This window comes from Vigna unguiculata, chromosome 8, assembly GCF_037176805.1.
Source record: "Vigna unguiculata cultivar grain cowpea cultivar isolate G323 ecotype 2 chromosome 8, ASM3717680v1, whole genome shotgun sequence".
Classification (NCBI taxonomy): Eukaryota; Viridiplantae; Streptophyta; class Magnoliopsida; order Fabales; family Fabaceae; genus Vigna; species Vigna unguiculata.
The window spans coordinates 12,606,869-12,628,600 of NC_140799.1; the positions used below are offsets into that span (position 1 = coordinate 12,606,869).

The 21,732-nt window shown below is 26.0% G+C and overlaps 1 long non-coding RNA gene and 1 pseudogene across 1 annotated transcript; one reads left to right on the forward strand and one right to left on the reverse strand.

Moving 5' to 3' along the window:
- Positions 1-5,999: 5,999 nt before the first annotated feature.
- LOC114194856 (uncharacterized) lies at positions 6,000-7,632 on the forward strand (annotated as a pseudogene).
- Positions 7,633-19,871: 12,239 nt separating this feature from the next.
- LOC146884161 (uncharacterized) lies at positions 19,872-21,258 on the reverse strand. Its single transcript, XR_014984016.1, has 3 exons — positions 20,772-21,258; positions 20,271-20,333; positions 19,872-20,088 (listed from the first exon to the last, which is right to left on the reverse strand). It is a non-coding gene; the product is annotated as an uncharacterized LOC146884161 (long non-coding RNA).
- Positions 21,259-21,732: the final 474 nt, after the last annotated feature.

A 21,732-nucleotide genomic window follows, 5' to 3' on the forward strand; every position in this document is an offset into this window, starting at 1 on the left:
ATCTTGGGTGCCACGGAGACTGGAGGACGAGTTACCGATAAAGCTGGAAGGAGTGAGCAATGTATCTGCATGGAAAAAACAAGTGGTGCGTGTATTGATCACAGAAAACTTGCTAGGGTTCGTGACAAAGCCTGGGACCCCTAAAAAATATGCAAGCGAAAAGGATCGTTCTTGTGATAAGGTAAGGGAGGAGTATCGGCAGTGGGTTATTGAAGATGAAAGATTGCGCAGTTGGCTGCTATCATCTTTATCTGAAAATATGTGTTGTTTTGTGATCGAAAAGGAACATGCATGGGAGGTTTGGAGTGCAGCGCTGGAAATCTGCCGTAATGAGTTGTTAGAGAGTATCAAGATTGCCCTAAGGGATGAGATCGAGAACACGAAAGAGAACAAAGGAAATCAAACTGTGAGAGATTTTGTTAACAGGATCACTTGTCTCGCTAACACGTTGATGGCTTTGGGAGACGAAGTGTCTGAAGAAGAACATGTTGACGCCCTCTTGCAAAGTTTGCCGGACCAGTATGAAGCTTTGCGAGCGTTCATTCGTGATCGTCGTGCACGTCGTGGTGAAGGCAGTAACTAGGTCTTGCTTCTTCTTGTTCTTTTTCTTTCATTGACTCATGGACTCAGTCATCGAGGTAGTAATAATAACTGGGTCTTGCTGCTTCTTTTTTGTTTTTCTTTGTGTACTTTCGCTCATTGTCACCGATCTTGTGAACCTTACTGTTCAAGAGAAACTTGACAGAAAAGGCAAAATAAAAGGAAATCTCTGTACCAACAATTTGGAATTTGGAATGGTGACTGCTGACTCTCAATTAAATTTTGATAACACCATGCATTTGTGCATAAAAAATATTGATCGTGAAACATGTGGAATATACCCTCTTGTATTAGAATTATTTAGGAATGTGAGTCAAATTACGCGGGGAATAATTACTCTTTTAGCTGAATTTTTATTATTTAGAAAAAGATATATAAAAGCCCCAAAATATAACGCAACACATATTTACGGAAAGAAAAGATATATATACTTTTTTTACTATTATTACTATGTGATGAGAACGAATAGTGATAAATGTGCATATAACGTTACTCTTCAAGCTCTGCTTTTTCTTTTTTTTTTTCTTTCATTGGTTTTCCTTTTTTTTTCTAAATAATTAACCCAAACTAATAAATGTTAGAGGAGTGTGATTTTTTGAAGGTCAAGAGACTTTAATATTTTCATTCATTTTATTATAATTTATTTGGAAATTTTAGGTAGTTTAGGTAAAACTTAATATGCAGTAAAACTTAAATAGAGTTGCTAATTGTGGATTATCAAACGTATTGGCTGAATTTCTGCAAGTTTGTAACTTTGATCGTGTTTATTTTGGGAGAACTGCAGAAAAGATGTTCTGGTAAAGTTAATGAAGGAACTATTAAATGTCACAAGTATACAATGCCACGATCATTTGCTATAACCGTTTCTGTTAGTGCTGTTTTCCGTTATTGTATACAAGATTCTATCTTATCATTTTTTAGTACATACACACTGGTTTATGTAGTAGAATGTTTAGGTTTATAGTCTCTTTTTAGAATATATATATATATATATATATATATATATATATATATATATATATTGCATAAATTAAAATTGTTTTATCTTAAAAGAGTTTATTAAAGTGTTTAAGGTTATAAATAATTTACATGCAAATTCAGCAAAAGTATTTTAGAATGAAGTCTTCTCCAAATTTTTGGATATGTTTCTATTAATATATATTTTTTGTGACATCCATTCTAAAATGTAATATATATTACATCGTATTTTTCAAAAAATTTTACGTCATATAATTTACAACATATTTTTTCTTTATCTAATACTACCACTAGCAGTGGCGGAAACACTGTGGTGGCAGAGGCGATGACACCCAAAAAATTTTGAAATTTTTTTATACTAGAGGTATTTTATTTTTTTTATATTATAAATATTAAAAAATACATTATAAATTAATGATGATTAAATCAAATATTTTGTTTCTTTAATAAACATAATAATTAATGTTAATAAATAATAAAATATAAAATTAAACATAATAGAAAATAAAGAATAAATATATTTATCAAGATATTTTTTATTTTTTTATTTATTATGTTTTGAGTTTTTCACAAATTGTTCTAATATCTCATTTTTACCTTTTTTTTTTGTTTTTAAAGAGAAAAAGATTTTAATAATTTATTTAATGAGTCTCTTATATTAATTTTTTATTTTATGAACATAGAAGAACAAAAGTATTGTACTATATTTTTTGATAATCGAAATTTTAATTGTGATTTCATTATATGTCTTGAGTTTCTCACAAATTGTTCTCATATCTATTCTCACCTGTTTTCTTTTGTTTCTTAAGAGAGAAAAATCTATTATTTTTGCTCTTATTTCTCCTCTGTTCTCTTCCATTCTCAAGGGAGAAAAGAAGAAAGTAATTCTTTCGTCTCAATTGATAGTGAAATATTAGTTTAATAATTTATTTAATGAGTCTCTTTTATATTAATTTTTTATTTTATGAAGATAGAAGAAAAAATATTGTACTGTGTATTTTAATTCTGATTCCATTATATATGTCTTGAGTTTCTCACAAATTGTTCTCATATCTCATTCTCACCTATTTTCTTTTGTTTATGAAGAGAAAAACATTTATTATTTTTGTTCTCATCTCTCAGTTGTTCTCTTCCATTTTCGAAAAAATAAAGAAGAAGGTAATTATCTCTTGTCTCTTGTCTCACTTAATAGTAAAATATTAGTTTAATCATTTATTTAATGAGTCTCTTGTACAGTGTCGGATCTTCGACTAATATCTTGGGGGTGCCAAAATTTTGGTTGAATTACTCTTTTGGTCCATTTTTTCGTAAAAAATGTCAAGTTGGTCTTCTAATTTTTTTTAGTCTCAATTTGGTCCGATTTGTTTAAAATTAATGCAATTTGGTCATTTTCGTTAAATTTCTTGAAATGGAGTAAGGATTTCTCATCAAAACTGATACTAGGATTATATTAGTTACATCAACAAAGCAAATCATATTTATTCACAACTTCAATTTTGATTAAAAAACATTAATCTAATTCAGAAAATTTAACGAGAAAGAACCGAAATGTATCATTTTTTCAAAACCTAGATCAATTGGGACTAAAAAAAATTGAAGGACTAACTTCATATTTTTTAACAAAAATAGAAATCAAGAGAGTAATTTCAAAATTTTATATAAACTAATAAAAACATTGTATTTAATTTATTTTTATGATAATAAAAAATAATAAAATTAGAATTGTTGTTATCATTATAATTATAAAATAAATACAAATATTTTTTTATAATTTTACTATAATTAATTTTCATTTATAATGGTTAAGTTTCAAATAAAAAAATGATTAAGTTAAACAAGTGATCACTTAAAAGATAATGTTAATAAAATTATTATTTTTATTTTTAAAAATATTTAAAAGGTAAATGTGAAAATGTGAAAAACAAAAAAAAGAACTTTTTCTTTTTATATAAATATAGATGTATAAACAAATTTAAAATATCAAATATATAAAATATATTAAAAATATTAATTTTTAAATATATATTTAAAATTATATATTAAATAAATTATATAAATATAAAAATTTTGGGGGGTCATGGCCCCTTATGTCCCTTCAATGGTCCGCCGCTTTCTCGTATATTAATCTTTTATTTTATGAATATAGAAGAAAAATGAAAAGTATTGTACTATGTGTTCTTTATAACTGGATTTTAAGTGTGGTTTGATTATCATCAAATTTTCTTCTGACAATCTTTTAGATATGTGTGATTTATTGTTTAGTTATCATTATACTAAATTATGTATTCATTTTTTTATTTTATTTGTGACAATAATTAAATGTATTATTTTGGTTTCTCCAACAATGTTGATCAAGATTTGCCACTGATCACTGGTAAGTAGAGATGGCAAATAAACTCGTCCCCGTGGGTATTGCCCGAACCCGTCCTCGTTTTGATGGGGAATCCCCACATTGACTGGGTATGGGTATGGGGAATCCCCGACTTTTTCCGTTGGGTATGGGTATGGGGATGGGGATGGGTATGAGGATGTACATATTCCCGCCATAATACCCGTCCCCGCCATATCTCCATACTCGTTTAAATTATTAAAATATTCACAATTAATTAAGTTACCTTATATATATATATATATATATATATATATATATATATATTCTATTCTTTTTTCTTTTAATTATTTGGTTTGTCATGAAACTCATTCGCATCTCCAATATATTTTTTATCTTATCATAATCTTTATGTAATTATGTTAAAATGATGTATGTTAATTAAAAAAAAATTATGCATCACATTTGAATATTTCTATTATTTTTTAATATTTTTATTTATTATATATTTTCCTTTCACATGAGAATGTTTATACTCTCAATTTAAGGTAATATAAAAAAAATTCTTTACTTATTATTATTATTATTATTATTAATTTTTGTTTAATTTGAAGAACTCTTTTGTTTCATTAAAATAATTTTTGTTATTTTTCAACCATTGAGTATATATGTTGATATTTGAAAAGTTTTCTTAGTTCTCTAAGATATTTTTCATCTTATCATACTTTAATTATACATTTGATTTCCCTTGTGCAATTTCTTTCAATAGTCTATCAAATTATTCTAAAACACACATTTGTTAGTTTTTTAATATTTTTATTTATTGTTTATTTTCATCATGTAGAATAATATTTCGATATATTCTATCTAATTATTTGTTATTTTATAACTCATTATTAATCATACTATAATTTTTTCACTTTAATTGTATAAATAACTTTTATTTACTACAATATAAATTTTAATGTAATTGCTATGAATATTTTTTGTCACTATCCAACATATATTGAAGTTCAAAAGATACAAAATCTATGTCAAAATTTCATTATTATGTTTATTATTTGTTCTTTGTGTCATTTTGATCAACTGATGTATTATAACTTTTATTAGTATATAAAAAAGAGATTCATTAGAATTTAAAAAATTGAAGTAAACAAACATTTAAAATATATTTTAATTTGAATATTTGTTTTTCTTTTATATTGTTTGAAATTTTTTTAATTTTATCAACTAAGTTCATCAATGTTGTAGTTTGCAAATTTTTAATAAATGTTTTGGTTCTCATGAAATTTTATTTGGTATTCTAATCTAAAATGTAGACAATTATAATTTATTTCAAAGTATTTGATATGAAAGAAACAATCATCCTCCTAATATTGAATATTTGATAATATTATGTTTTTGTACATATTGGGGGGAAGGGATACTTCTAATTGAAGTAGGCACCTTGAAGTGAAGAATATGCCCCAGCATGCGAAGTATACCAATATGTTGGTTTGGGTATACTCTGGACCAGGAGACTCTATAGCACACGAATAATGAAGGAGCCGTAATAACCTCGGCATTTGGGGTAGAAGACACCTCAACCAAGTGAACTGCGGTAAGTACTAAAGAAATTAGGAATTATAAGTTATTAAGAATAATTAAACGCAATTAGTGAAACCTAAACCTACCAGGCAGCGGAAACCCTAGGCCCATAGGGTTTGGCCCATTAAAGTAGTATAAAAGGCACTGTTCACGAGGTAAAGAGGTCATGCTATTTTTTACTATTGTAGTCAGTTATTGCTCTGACACTGACTTGAGCGTCGGAGTGACTTTGTAGGCCCCCGCCAGTAGAATTCTTCATCGGAAGAAGACACTCAGGTACTTGGGAGAAGACACTCAGGCACTTAGGAGAAGACACTCAGGCATTGGGAGAAGACACTTAGGTTCCTGGATCTAGAAGCTGAAGCGAAGTAGGTGGACGCGTGCATCTAATAAGTCATTGGTCCCAGTATAACTTGTGTTCGCGGGTACATTTGTATTCGGTAGGAACATTTGGCGCCCACCGTGGGGCCGAAGAAAATTGATGCACATGGTGTCTACTAGAAACATGGCAAGCAACGGACAGGAGGGGCAAGCAGCAAAAAGCAGTCAGATGGCAATCATGCGAGCCATACAACAAGAACTCGCAGAGCTCCGAGCAGAAAATACCAGTATCAAACGAAAGCTAGAAAGCAAAAACGAAGGCGAAGGAGAGCAACCGCGCCCCAGCAAAACTCAAGCTACATCCCAGCCAGTACGCACCGAAACTGTCGAAGAAAGTGCACAGAACCCCCCAACTATGGGAACAGCTAATACCTCCGCAATGCTAAAAAATGCGCGCAGGCACCCTTTTGTCAATGGGATAATGGAGACACCCTTGCCTATTGGATGGGAAACCTTAGTCATCGATAGGTATGATGGCACAACAGACCCTGATGAGCACATACATGTGTACCTCACACAAGTTGGCCTGTACACCACAGACGACGCGATTCTTTGCAAGGTCTTTCCCACTTCACTTAAGGGAGCAGCCCTCAGCTAGTTCACTCGCCTAGCTCCTTTTTCCATCGATTGTTTCAATGCTTTAACGGCTCAATTCGAAACACAATTTGCCACATCGCGGCCACATAACCTCACATCTTTCGCCCTCATAAACATGCGCCAGGAAAAGGGAGAGCCCCTCAAAGCGTTCGTGGAACGCTTCGGGAAAACAACCCTTAGCATTGATAACTTGAGCCCGGAGGTAGTCCTCCATCAGATGATTAATGGGTTGCGAAGCGGACCCTTCGCTGACAGCTTGTGCAAGAGGCCAGCAACTAGTATAGCTGAGTTGAGGCAAAGAGCAGCCAAGTATATGCGCATGGAAGAGCTAAAAGATTTTAAAAACAAAAGGAAGGCTTGATAAGGAAGGGGCTCGTAAGGCCCCATCAAGGCCACCTGCCCATCCAAGAACCCAGCGATTTGCTAAGTACACACCTTTGAATGCCTTAAGGTCAAGGGTACTTGAAGAAGCCCTGCACACTGACCTCTTAAGTACTCCCAGGAGGGCAAATACACCTCCGAATGCTGACACCACGCGACAGTGCAGATATCACAGGAATTTCGGGCATTCAACTGAAGAATGCACGGCCCTGCGAGACAAGATTGAAGAGCTCATCCAAGCTGGACACCTCCAGCGCTTTGTAGTACGCGGAAATGAGAACAGAGCAGGCGAAACAAGGAGATATGAAGCTAGTCGCAAGGAGACCACCAACCAAAGAGAACCCAACTCGCGGGATAACTATAGAGCACCAGATCGGCGTGAATCCGGAGAAGAAAGAGGAAACCGTCAGCAAGGACACAAACCTCCCCTACGAGGAACTATTAATACAATCTCCAGAGGATTCGCTGGCGGAGAAAACACCACTACAGCTCGCAAAAAACATTTAAGAGTCGTACAATCCATCAATGCGGTATCAGCTCCCGCCAGGAGAAACATGCCCCCTATCACTTTTACAAGCGACGATTTCAAAGCCATCGATCTTAACCAAGACGATCCCATGGTGATCACTGTCGAAATTGAAAATTTCGCAGTGAAGAAGGTATTAATCGACCAGGGAAGCTCAGTAAACATACTCTACTGGGAAACGTTTAAGAAGTTGCAAATACCGGAGTGGCAAATGTCTCCATTCATAAATGAAATTGTAGGATTTTCCAAATAGTGACACGTGGCACTGTCACTGCCACGTGGCACAATGTCAGCTTGACACGTGGCAAAATTTTAATTTTTTAAAAAAATTTAAAAAAATTAATAAAAAATTCAAAAAATCAAAAAATCCAGAAGCTGACACATGACACCCATTTAACACCGTTACTCCACCACTAACGAAAAGGACTTGATTGGATCAAATTTCCCAAAATAGGGACCAAATTGAGATAAAAAACAATTGAGGGACCAAATTCAAATTTTGCTACGAAAATGGGGACTAAAAGTATAATTTAACCTAATATAAAAAAGACACCAAAGATGTTTATCTCTTTATATATGTAGTTGTATTAATATTAATATTATTATTTTAGTAGTAGTAGTAGTATTAGTATTATTTTTTTTATCACTATGCGATATTATTATGGTGGTATTATTATTATTATTATTATTATTATAGTTAGACACATATTTTACTTTTATTTACTACGAGATCATATTTAAATTATTTGCTCTTTGTATTTGTTTTGTTATTCATTTTATCTTTATATCTTCATATTTTTTTGAATTGAAAACAAATAGTTACTAAAATTAGTAGAATGATAAAACTGACAAATAATTTTTTATTATGAATAATTATTTAAAATTAATAAATAATAATTAAGAGAATAAAATTATAAAAACAAAAAAGGTCATAAAAAATGTGTATCTCTTTATATATTTAGTTAGTGGATTATTATTATTATTATTATTATTATTATTATTATAGTTAGACACATATCTTAATTTTATTTACTACGAGATCATATTTCAATTAGTTGTCATTCTTAATTGTTTTGTTGTTGATGTATATCTTTATATATAATTGGTTAAAATACCTTTTTGGTCCCAATTTTCGTCAAGTTTTTTCAAATAAGTCCTAATTTTGGTTTTGTGTTCAAATATGTCCCAATTTTTGTCAATTTTGTTCAATTGGATCCATTTTTGCTAACACCGTTTAAAACATTAACGGCCATGAATAGTGACTGTCACGTGTCACTTCGTGATTTTTTTGAATTTCTTTTGAATTTTTTTTGCACTTTTTGAATATTTTATTATTATTATTTTTTAAAATGTCCACGTGTCAACCAAGTAACGTGCCACGTGTCAACCGAGTAACGTGCCACGTGTCAAAGTCAATGTTCTATATTCAATTTGGTCTCTATATTTGTTATTTTTGTTCAATTTAGTTCCAAATTTTGTTAACATTAACCAATTTGGTCCTTATCGAAGATGTGACCAAATTTAATTTTTATATCAAAGATATAATGATGTGAATTTTAATATATTATATAAAAATAATTAATAAAAAATGTAAATTTTAATATAAAAACTAAATTTGGTTTCAATTTGGAGTGGGACCAAATTGGTTAATATTAACAAAAATTGGGACTAAATTGAACAAAAATAACAAATATAGGGACCAAATTGAATATAGAACATTGACTTTGACACGTGGCACGCTACTGGATTAACACGTGGACATTTAAAAAAATTTAAAAAAAAAATCAAAAAATTCAAAAAAACCACGAAGTGACACGTGACACGCTACTGGATTGACACATGTACATTTTTAAAAAATAAAATAAATAAAAAAAATCACAAAGTGACACGTGACCGTCACTATTCATGGTCGTTAATGATTTAAACAGTGTTAACAAAAAATGACTCAATTAAACAAAATTGACGAAAATTAGGACCTATTTGAATACAGAACCAAAATTAGGACTTAATTGTAAAAATTTGACGAAAATTAGGACCAAATAAGTATTTTAACCTATATAATTATAGATTATTGGTATGTCAACATTAGCTTTGGTATTTGCATTGACATTAATATTTATAGCATAAAAATTATTATTATCATTTGTTTGTTATTATTAGTATCATTATTATTATTTTTATTATTATTACGATTCATAGTGATATTATTAGTATAAGTGCTTCTTTTAATTATAAAAAATGTTATTATGCCTAATACTTTTACTAAATAGATTTTTAATCTTTTCAAAATTTTATAATTTATAATTTATATTAATAATAATATTATTATTTTTAATGGTTAAATAAATATAATAACAACAATATTATTATTCTAAATATATTTGAAATAAATAAAAAAAATGTGCGTACACGCATAGGTCATATACTACTATAATTATTTTATAAAATTAATTAACTGCATCATATTATGATATTGATTTTATTTATTATACTAGGAGACTGACCCGTGCGTACGCACGGGTTGTATTTTTTTTTATTTTATATATTAAGTAGTAAAATATTATGTAATGAAATATCATGAAAATTATGTTATATTGTTGTAAATGTTGTTATTAAAGTAATGAAGTAGTAAGTAGTAAATCTAAATGATGTAATAATAATTTCAGTTTTAAGTATAATAAATAAAATTGATATTAAATATAGTGCAGTTAAATAATTTTACGAAATAATTATAAAATTGATATTGTACATTTTTTGTCCTGTCCTCGTCCTCATACCCGTCAAAATACTACGTAATATAAAAAATTTATCTTTTTTACTCTATTATTATTATTATTATTATTTCATTTGAAGAACTATTTTGTTTCACTAAAACAATTTTCGTTATTTTCAAAGCATTGGTTATGTTCATATTTAAAAAGTTTTTTTACATCTCTAAAGCATTTTTCATTTTATCATATCCTTGATTATATAGTTGTTTTCCTTAGTGTGATTTCATTCAATGGTCTCTCAAATTGTTTCTAAGACACACATTTGATAATTTTTTAATATTTTTATTTTCATGATGTAAAATATTATTTTTATATATTTTTATATAATTATCTTTTATATTTTAACTCATTATCATACTTTGATTTTGTCACTATAATTGTATAAATAAATTTTATTTACTATAATATAAAATTTTAATGTAATTGTCATGAATTTTCTTTTACCACCCCCACATATATTGAAGTTCAAAAGATACAATATTGTTGGGTATTGGGCTCCCTTCCTATGTGGAGAAAAGATCCAAAATACTGAAAGCCCTAATACATAGAGGGAGAGGTAGAGGAAAAATTTTGTTCACGTTTTTCATAGAGCTGTCGCCGTAAATTCGGCACTGCGGGTTCGTTCACCGTTGGATCGCACTGAAAGTTTTACAGAAGGTTCGGGACTCATTGCTCTTCATTCTGACCGGTTGGATCGTTGATACGAGATCTGAGTTGGGAGATATTAGTTTCGCACTGCAGCAGTGATTTTTAGAGGTTTTCCTTTCTTGTTCTTCTCTATTTGAAAGCTTTGTTGCTTTGTTATTTGGTTGGGTGTTGGCACTAATATGTGCTATTGATTCTTTTGTACTCTTGTTGATCATAGTGAAGCTATTTCTTTGGTCTGGACGACTCGTGGTTTTTACCCTTGATTTGAGGGGTTTTCCACGTTAAAAATCTTGGTGCCTTTATTTGTGCTTTTGGTGATTTATTATTGCTGCTCTTTAATTGTTGCTCCTCATAGATTCTTGCAAGTTAGGGGAAATTATATCAGCTGCATTCTTTGGTATATTGTTTGTGTTATTGTTTTCCCCATCAAATATTTATGTTAAAAATTTATTATTATTAGTTTAATATTTGTTCTTTGCATTATTTCGGTCAAGTAATTTATTATAACTATTATTAGTATATAAAAAATAGATCCATTAGAATTTAAAAAATAAAATTGAAGTAAAGATACATTTAACATATATTTTAATCTGAATATTTTAATCTTTGCAAATTTAACAGAAGTTTTGGTTCTCATGAATTTTATTTTGTTTTCTAATTTAAAATATATACAATTATAACCTAATTTCTTTATAAATATTTGATATTGGAGAAACAACCATCCTCTTAATATTGAATATTTGATAATATTATGTTTCCTTTGTCATAATTTTTTATTATTTTATAATAATTAATTAATTAATATTAAAACAGTAAGAAAGTTGGTATCGGTATGAGTACAAGTATATACCCGTTACCTTGTGAGCATGAAGATGAGACAAAAGTTTGACACTCGTTGGGTTGGGTATGGGGATAGATGAATTTTTTCCATGGGGATCAGTATGGGAAACTTGTCTCTGCCTCATCTTGTTGCCATTCCCATATTAAAATAATAAAATATTGAAAGTATTATGTAATGAAATATTATGAAAATTAAGTTATATTGTTGTAAATGTTGTTATTAAAGTAAGGTTAAAATACCTTTTTGATCCCAATTTTCGTCAAGTTTTTTTAAATAAGTCCTAATTTTGGTTTTGTGTTCAAATAGGTCTCAATTTTCGTCAATTTTGTTCAATTGGGTCATTTTTTGCTAACACCGTTTAAATCATTAACGGCCATGAACAATGACTGCCACGTGTCACTTCGTGGTTTGTTAGTCACTGTTCATGGCCGTTAATGATTTAAACGGTGTTAGCAAAAAATGACCTAATTGAACAAAATTGACGAAAATTGGGACCTATTTAAACACAAAACCAAAATTAGGACTTATTTGATAAAACTTGACGAAAATTGGGACCAAAAAGGTATTTTAACCTTAAAGTAATTAGTATATCTAAGTGATGCAATAATAATTTCATTTTTAAATATAATAAATAAAATTGATATCACAATATAATATAATTAATTAATTTTACGAAATAATTATAATAGTCTTCTGTGCATATATATTTTTTATTTTAATTGTTTTTAAAATAATAATATAATTGTTATTATATTTATTTAACCATTAAAAATACTAATAATAATATTATATAAATTACAAATTATAAATTATAAAAATTTTAAAAGATTAAAATTCTATTTAATAAAAATATTTAGTATAACAATGTTTTCTATAATTAAAAAACACACACTTATAATAATAACACAATTATGAATAATAATAATAATAATAATAATAATAATAATAATAATAATAATAATAATAATAATAATAATAAATAATAATAATGATACTAATAATAATAATATTTATGCTATAAATATTAATATTAATGCTAACACTAAGACTAATGTCAACTATAATAATCTATAATTATATATAAAGATATACATTAACAACAAAACAAATAAAAATGACAAGTAATTGAAATACGATCCCGTAGTAAATTAATTTAAAATGTATGTCTAACTATAATAATAATAATAATAATATCATTATAAAAATATATTGTAGTGATAAAATAATAATAATACAATAACTACATATGTAAAGAGATATACATTTGTTGTGTCCTCTTTTGTTTATACAATTTTATCCTCTTAATTATTATTTGTTAAATTAAAATAATTATTCATAATAAAAATTATTTTTCCATTTTATCATTTTAATAATTTTAGAAACTATATTTTTAATTCAAATAATTGCACAAATATAAAAATAAAATGAACAACAAAACAAAGAAAAAGTGCAAGTAATTGAGATATGATCATGTAGTAAATAAATGTAAAATGTGTGTTTAACTATAATAATAATAATAATAATAATAATAATAATAATAATAATAATGATAATAATAGTAACAATAATAATAATAATAATACTAAAATAATATCTTGTAGTGATAAAAATGGTAATAATACTATTAATAATAATAATAATTATTATTATTATACAACTACATATATAAAGAGATAAACAACTTTGGTTTCCTTTTTTGTTTTTTCAATTTTATCCTCTAAATTGTTATATTTTAAACTTAAATAATTATTTAAAAAAAAATTATTTTCAGTTTTATTATTTCACTAATTTTAGTAACTATTTTTTTGAATTTAAATAATTATTCAAATGTAAAGATAAATAAACAACAAAACAAATAAAAAGGTAAAGTAATTGAAACATGATTCATGGATAGTAAGTAAAAGTAAAATGTGTATGTAACCATAATAATAATAATAATAATAATAATAATAATAATAATAATAATAATAATAATAATAATAACTATTATAATAATTATAGTTCTAACTAATAATAATAGTAGTAATAATAATAATAGTAGTAGTAGTAATATAATAATAGAAATAATTGTAGTTAATAATGACAATAATAATACTTATAGTTGGTAGTAATATTGGTCATAATAATTATAGTTGATAACAGCAATTATAGTTAACAATAATAATAATAATAATAATAATAATAATAATAATAATAATAATAATTAGAGCTGATAATAATAATAATAATAATAATAATAATAATAATAATTAGAGTTATAATTGATAATAATAACAATAATATAAAAATAAAATAATAAATATCATGAAAATTAGGTTATATTGTTGTAAATGTTATTATTAATGAAATGAAGTGTAAATTCAGTCTTAAATATAATAAATAAAATTAATATCACAATATGGTGCAGTTAATTAATTTTACAAAATAATTATAATAATATATGACCCGTGCACATTTTTTTTATTTATTTCAAATCTGTTTAGAATAACAATATTATTGTTATTATATTTATTTAACCATTAAAAATAATAATAATAATAATAATATAAATTATAAATTATAAAATTTTTAAAAGATTAAAAATCTATTTAGCAAAAGAATTTAGTATAATAACATTTTTTTATAATTGAAAAAAGAACTTATACTAATAACATCACTATAAATAATAATAATTATAATAATAATAATAATAATAATAATAATAATAATAATAATGATACTAATAATAATAAACAAATGATAATAATAATAATTTTTATGCTATAAATATTAATGTGAATGCAAATAAAGATACTAATAATCTATAATTATATATAAAGATATACATCAGCAATAAAACAATCAAGCAGAAAAACTAATTAAAATATGATCTCGTAGTAAATAAAATTAAGATGTGTCTAACTATAATAATAATAATATCATTATAATAATATCCCGTAGTGATAATAATAATAATATCATTATAATAATATCTCATAGTGATAATAATAATCCACTAACTAAATATATAAATAGTTACACATTTTTTATGTCCTTTTTTGTTTTTACAATTTTATCCTCTTAATTATTATTTATTAAATTTAAATAATTATTCATAATAAAAAATTATTTGTCACTTTTATCATTCTACTAATTTTAGTAACTATTTTTTTTCAATTCAAGAAATACCAAGATATAGAGATAAAATGAATAACAAAACAAATACAAAAAGCAAGTAATTGAAATATGATCCAGTAGTAAATAAAAGTAAAATATGTGTCTAATTATAATAATAATAATAATAATAATAATAATAATAATATCACTATAATAATATTGTGTAGTGATAAAAAAATAATATTAATACTACTACTACTACTAATAATAATATTAATATTAATACAATTACATATATAAGAGATAAACATATTTGATGTCCTTTTTATTTTATCAATTTTATCCTCTTAATTATTAAATTTTAAATTTAAATAATTATTTATAATAAAAAAATTATTTTTTCAGTTTTATTATTTTACTAATTTTAGTATCTATTTTTTTAAAATTTAAATAATTGTTCAAATGGAAAAGGAAAGATAAATGAATAACAAAATAAATAAAAATGACAAGTAAACGAAACATGATTCCTACATAGTAAGTAAAAGTAAGATGTGTATCTAACAATAGTAATAAAAACAATAATAATAATAATAATAATAATAATAAATATTATAATAATTATAGTTCTTATTGATAATAATAATAATAATAATAATAATAGTAATATAATAATAGAAATAATTATAATTAATAATAATGATAATAATATTTATAGTTGATAGTAATAATGATTATTAATTATAGTTAATAATAATAACCCGTGACGGATTTGACCAATAATTTTGGAGGAGCCAAAATAATTTATAGTAAAAAATTTTGAACTCGTCAAAAATTTATTCGGAATAAAAATCTCCAGTTATTCCTTTTTGAATGTAAATAACCATATTGTGTTCAAGAAATTCATCTTTCATCTTATTCCAAATTTTGTTTTGATAATCTTCGTTGTAGAAAATGAAACATTAGGAGTTAAATAAAATGAATTAGACAATCAATCAAGTAAAATATCTTTAATTTGTTTGTTTTTGTCAAAGATTGACATAATTCAATAATGGTGGACAAATCCTTCAAATTTGAATGGGTTTGAACATCAACAATGACATGTTGGAGTGAAATTTTAAACTAATCATATATTTATCAATATACCTTTTTTTTCAAGTTTAAGACAAAAAAATAATTTATCATAACCTAATAAAAATTGAGACGTAATTACTAACAAAAATATATAATAATAATAATAATATTATATATTACAAATAAGAGTAATAACTTTACCACTAATAATATTAACAATACTAATAGTAATAATATATAATAGTAACATACAATAATAATAATAATAATAATGATAATAATAATAATAACAATTATTATTATTATTATTATAATATTAATATTTGTTATAATTTACTACTATCACTATAAATAATATTTATAATACTAATATTATTAATAATTAGAAATACTAATACTTATAAAAATATTACAAATAATAATATTATTTATAATTAATATTATAGCTGAAATCCTAAATAAATGAAAAAATAAAAATAAATTGACTTTTGTAGGATTTGAACCCAGGTACTTTTGTACCAGAGTTTTAAAATGACGAAAAAAATTAAATTTTTTGACACGTGTCAATAAAAGAAAATGGGTAATGTAGTAATTTTGGTGGTATCTTCTTTTCTTAATATGTAATAGATTTTAAACTGAATTTACAACTTCATTTCATTAATAATAATATTTACAGCAGTATAACCTAATTTTCATGATATTTATTATATTATTGTTATTCTTATCAATTATAACTCTAATTATTTTTATTATTATTATTATTATTAACTATATTTTTTATTATCAACTATAATTATTACGATCAGTATTACTACCAAATATAAGTATTATTATTATCATTATTAATTAAAATTATTTATATTATTATATTACTATTATTATTATTACTATTATTATTAAGGCTTAATTAGTCGAATAATACCCACTTTTGTTCAGAAGTTTTAGTTTGATACCCGCTGTTGAAAAAATTTCAATTTCGTCCCAACTTTTAAAAAGTGTTTCAATTAAGTCTTTTCCAGAAAAAATTATTAACGCCATTAACGGTATGCCACGTGTTAGCATGTGATTTTTTTCATTTTTAAATTTTTTTTAAAAATTGGCACGTGTCAAATCCTTGGTGTGACACATGGTATTGTCAGTGACACGTGGTAAGGTATTACCACGTGCAAGGTACTTGCCAAGTGTTTTTGTTTTGATTTCAACTTAGTCCCAACATATATCTATTTGTTTCAATTTAGTAACCATATATGTTTATTTGTTTCAATTTAGTCTTCAATATATTTCAATTTTGTCCGAATATATTTTTACAAAATAGAGAAATATTGTGTCTCCCAAATTTATTATTTATATAAATGTTATATTGATATTTGTTGCTAAGAATGACTTATAAAATTAAGTATTGAAATTTATATTAAAGTAGTGGTAAAAGTCATGAATAACAGATTTATTATATTAAAGTAGTGGTAAAAGTCATGAATAACAGATTTATGTTTTGTCATAAATCTGTTATTCATGACTTTTACCACTACTTTAATATAAATTTCAATACTTAATTTTATAAGTCATTCTTAGTAACAAATATCAATATAACATTTACAAATAATAAATTTTGTCTAAAAGAGAGACAATATTTCTCTATTTTGAAAATAAAAAAACATTTGAACAAAATTGAAACAAATAGAGCGGGGAATAAATTGAAACAAATAAACATATATGAGTACTAAATTGAAACAAATAGACATGTGGGGACTAAATTGAAATCAAGACAATGACACTTGGCAGGTACCTTGCTACGTGGCGGTACCTTGTCATGTGGCACTGACAATGCCACGTGTCACACCAAAGATTCGGCACATGACATTTTTTTTAAATTAAAAAAAATTAAAATATTAAAAAAATTAAAAAAATTAAAAATATCAGAGGATGACACGTGGCACACCATTAACGACGTTAATAATTTTTTTTTGAAAAAGATCTAATTGAAACATTATTTCAAAAATTGGGACGAAATTGAAACTTTTTTAAAAGCAGGTACCAAACTGAATCTTCTGAACGAAAGTGGATACTATTCTATTAATTAAAGCTATTATTAATTAGACCTATAATAATAATTATTATTATTTTTATTATTATGGTTACATACACATTTTACTTTTACTTACTATGTATGAATATGTTTCAATTACTTGACCCTTTTATTTGTTTTGTTGTTTATTTATCTTTACATTTGAATAATTATTTCAATTCAAAAAAATAGTTACTAAAATTATTAAAATAATAAAACTAAAAAATAAATTTTTTATTTTGAATAATTATTTAAGTTTAAAATATAACAACTAAGAGGATAAAATTGAAAAAACAAAAAATGACACCAAAGATGTTTATCTCTTTATATATGTAGTTCTATTATTATTATTATTATTATTATTATCACTACGCGATATTATTTTAGTGTTATTATTATTATCTATGATTATTATTATTATTATAGTTAAATACACATTTTACATTTATTTATTACGGGATCATATCTTAATTACTTGCACTTTTTATTTATTTTGTTGTTCATTTTATTTTTATATCTGTGTAATTATTTGAATTAAAAAATTAGTTACTAAAATTATTAAAATGACAAAATGGACAAATAATTTTTATTATAAATAATTATTTTAATTTAACAAATAATAATTAAGAGGATAAAATTGTATAAACAAAAGAGGACACAATAAATGTATATCTCTTTATATATGTAGTTATTGTATTATTATTATTTTTATCATTATGAGATATTATTATAATGGTATTATTATTATTATAATAGTTAGACACATATCTTAAATTAATTTACTACGGGATCACATTTTAATTACTTTTTATTTTTATTTGTTTTGTTGTTAATGTATATCTTTATATATAATTATATATTATTATAGTTGACATTAGCCTTAGTGTTAGCATTAATATTAATATTTATAGCATAAATATTATTATTATTGGTATCATTATTATTTTTATTATTATTATTACTATTCATAATGATGCTATTATTATAAGTGTGCTTTTTTTAATTATAGAAAACGTTGTTATACTAAATACTTTTGCTAAATAGAGTTTTAATCTTTTAAAGTTTTTATAATTTATATTAATATTATTATTAGTATTTTTAATGGTTAAATAAATATAATAACAAGTATATTATTATTCTAAAAAAATTTAAAATAAAAAAAAACAAAAAAAAAATGTTCGCACGAATCATAGACTCACTACAAAAATAATTGTTTTTATTTGGAGTTAAATTTGGCATTTCTGGGGGTTTTAACCCCCACTAATGGCTTTACTAGGGGTTTGCAATTCCCCTAGAAGAACCAGCGTGGCTAATAGATTACTGGGGGTTTTTAGCAACCCCTGGTAAAGCGCCACTTACTTAGGGTTTTTGAACCCCTTCTACTGCTTGGGGTTTTTGAAACCTCTGCTACTGGTTGGGATTTTTTGAAACTTCTGCTACTGCATGGGGTTTTTGAAACCCCCACTACTACTTGGAATTTTTAAAACCCCCGCTACTACTTGGGGTTTGAAACCCTCGGTACTACCAACAATGCTTATTATGACATTTAACTGTATCATAACGTGTTTCATTAATTTTATTTGCTTTTTTAAACGAGTCATGTAATTGTTTCTTAATTTTAAAAAACTATTACTATGTGGTAGTTACATCCATTATAGTTGAGTGGGTGTTGTGTTATGATTTTGTAACTTTAGAATTAGTTTAAAATTGCATAAATAGTTTGTGTAAGATATGCTCTAATGAATTAAGTTCTCAACAGTTGGAGGATCTAAAAAATCGAATTATGACAAAGACCCACTAAGAAAAGTATATGATTCAAAAATTTAAAGACCCTATTATGAGTATAATCATCTTACATAAAGAGAAAAAAATAATATAGAAAAAAAGAACACTAACTTGAATAGTATCTGTATTCTAATAAAATGAAAATTTCATAAAATGGGCAATAGTAGTCATTTGACTGTTCATTAAGTGCATGATAGAGGAAAAAATATAAAGAATGATAAAACCCAAGGCTGCAAAAGAACCTGCATAATTCTCACCAATTGAACCCGCATACCCAAGTACTCTAACTTCAATTCTCACCAATTGAATCCGCATAATCAACAAAAGTACAAAGCAGAATAAAACAAAAAAAGAGCTACAATAGTTAAGTTCACCACTGTCACTCAATTCAACTTTAATTATCCATCCATCTTTATAAGGGCTTGAGTTAACCTGCATGAAAAAACGTAGAACAACATGAAAACAGTTGGTGTTGAGAAAAAAAAAATAGCTCAATGCAATACTTCTACATTGCATAGGTATGATGATCCAACATGTAGTAGCATGTGAAAACTGCAAAGTCCACATTCTTAACTACCTCTACCATAATAATACCATCACAAATCTGATCTTACTTGTAAACGATTATTCTCAATGGTTTTTGTCTCGTTGCCTTCTTGAATGATAGTAAAAGTTTCCTGTAGTTTCACACATTAGCATGAACTTATATGAATGCAAATGTTGGATAACATGAAATGATAAATGCTAAAAAATAGTGACACTTTATTGCATATTTAACATATACGTAAGATACACAAATTAAAAAAAATGATGGTAAAATATGTAATTAAATAAAAAAGTAATTAAGAAATACTTATTTTGGTATTAATACTAAACATGAGGTAAACAGGGACATAAATACACAACTACTTTAATTACTTAGCATTTCCCCAATTTTTCTATAAGCAACCATAATTTCTTCAGAATTTCTAAGTTTTGGCTTAACATCATCCTTATTGGTGTAACCTTCAAATAATTTCTCCTTATCTCGTAACTTATATGCAGCAGAAGGAAGAAACTATTACCGGTTTATGTAGTAAAAATGTGATAAATGTTTTGAAGGTGATAAACATTACCTTTTTGCTCGAAAGTGATGGGGTTTTCCTCCTTTAAGTCCTTTGACAATGCCGCCTAGAATCCTTAGTGCCATAGTTTGCACCAAAATGGTTAAGTTGATTAAAAAACTTGTTAATAGTGTGAACAATAGGATCCAAAATAAGGCAATTCAAAGAACCTCAAACCTGTTTCTTCTTCTGAGTTATAGAAAATCTATAGGCAACATCATAATAGGATGAGTTATAGAAATTGAAGAAATCTGAGTGAGTTAGGACATGAGTAAGAGGGATGAAATCGAAAGAGGGAACAAAATTGAAAGAAATGATGCATGGAAACGAAATCGAAAACAGCAAGGAAACGAAATCAAAAATGAAATCGAAAGACAAAGAACGATAAAAAGCAAAGAGAAGAAATTGGAAGCAGGAGAACAATGTTCTTACATTGAACTTCAAACAAGAATTGTGGAGGCACGATTGTGGCAGATGGTGGCATAATTAGGCACGATGGAGACACAACAATATAACTTAATTTTCATAAAATTTCATTACATAATACTTTCACTATTTTATTATTTTAATATTCAAAATAAAACAAATATGCCCCATGCGTACGCACGAGTCAAGATACTAGTTGAGTATGAAATATTACTCTGACACATGTCAACGGGACGGGTAGTAGCTCCCCCGTACCCTACCCGCTGGATAGATATTCGTCCCGTCCCCGTACCTATATTTGTCAAGTATCCGTTATGCAGGTATCCGCCTATTTTTTTCATATCTGCGGGTATCCACGGGTACTTGCAGGTATTTACAACATTATTTAAAAAATAAATATTTAATCATAAATTCAAATAAAATAAAATAAAATACATCAATGTCATAAATTTTAAATAAAGTTCAAACATACTCAAGTTCATACAAGTCCAAATAATTATAAAAATAAATATAAAATGACGTTAACCACAATAGAAATTCTTTAATT